This window comes from Grammomys surdaster, unplaced genomic scaffold, assembly GCF_004785775.1.
Source record: "Grammomys surdaster isolate TR1022 unplaced genomic scaffold, NIH_TR_1.0 141, whole genome shotgun sequence".
NCBI lineage: Eukaryota > Metazoa > Chordata > Mammalia > Rodentia > Muridae > Grammomys > Grammomys surdaster.
Window position 1 is genome coordinate 2,446,334 of NW_021604599.1, and position 1,438 is coordinate 2,447,771.

Consider the following 1,438-nt stretch of genomic DNA (forward strand, 5'->3'; position numbering starts at 1 on the left):
CCTGCCTCTGCCTCCCAAGTGCTGGGATTAAAGGCGTGCGCCACCACCGCCCAGCTCTATCTATCTATCTAGTTTTTTTTCAAGCCAGAAAGACCAGCAATGTGTCTCATCCAGGAAAGGCAATGCCTGACAGTTTCATCCCTGGAAGGTAGGAGAGACCTGTCTCTGTAAGGTTGCCCTCTGACTTCCACATGTGTGTTGTGACATGTGAGCATGCACACACCCACAACTAAGACATAGTCTTTCTGAGGTAGGGCACCATCACTGTGTAGCCCTGGCTGGGTTGGAACTCATACAGGAGATCAGGGTGACTGGAACTCACAGAGATTCCCTGCCTCAGCCTCCTGAGTGCCAGTGGCTAAATAATGACAACCGGAGGTAGAAACTGGTGACTCACTTCAGAGTGAAAAGACTCCAAAGAAAAGTAAGCAAGTTTTTTCTAAGCTTAAGCTAGAAATATCCTTGGACCTCTCCATGCTCTTATTTTTGCCAGAAGCCAAAGACATCAAAAATATTTGGGGGCTCTGACCTCTTACCTGGTTTCCTAAAATGATTTTAGGGTTGTGTCTTAGGGTGGGGGTGGGTGTGACCTTTGAGGTTAAAGTAAGAAAACTTCTAGCAAGACTGGAATGTCTGGTCTGGGTGGAGACCTAGCATTCCAGTTGGTTCACTTTGGCTAAAGGACCACCTCTGGGCCATTGTACTCACCTTAAGTCATGCTTGCTTGACCTGAGGTTCTTCTTTTAAACTCTGTTAAAACTGCCTTGCTGCTTTCATTTGAGTCCACTCCTAAATCTTTTTATTAAAAAGACTAAGAACCCCAAAGGGAATCATAATTTCCTTCATATCGTAAAGATATATGCCACCACACCTGGTAATTTTTTTAAATTTATTTTTCTGTGTATAGATATTTTGCCTGCATGTATGTCTGTATGTGATGTGTACCAGATCTCCTGTAACTGGAGTTGTATGTACATGATTGTGGATGCTGGGAATCAAACCTGAGACCTCTGGAAGAACAGCCCATGTTTTAGCTGCTAAACCATATCTCTAGCCCCTAATTAAAATATATGCATAATACTGTGTTTACATCGTGGCATATACTACAGTTTGATAGATACAGAGGTTAGCATAGTTTCTGTATAAGGATGACATGAAGATTCACAAAGCATTCCATATTTTGGGACCCATAAGTACTCACATCACAGGGTCTATGATGCTACTCTATACTGTCACCTTGGAGGTAGGCAGTTACACCTCTGCTGTGTTCCCGGCTGCTGTCATTTCACAAAAATTAATTAACTAATTAACTGTTTTTTTAAAGTATGCCTAACCTTTTCTTATTGTAAGGTTGAGTGTAATGATCTCATTCTCCTAATACACTGGAACTGAAACTGTCAGCCCCGGTCTCCATTGCTGAGCTGTCTTTTATAGCTCA

General features: G+C 42.6%; 1 pseudogene; it reads left to right on the plus strand.

Annotated features, from left to right (window-relative positions):
- Positions 1–1,084: 1,084 nt before the first annotated feature.
- LOC114618402 lies at positions 1,085–1,183 on the plus strand (annotated as a pseudogene).
- The last annotated feature ends 255 nt before the right edge of the window (positions 1,184–1,438 follow it).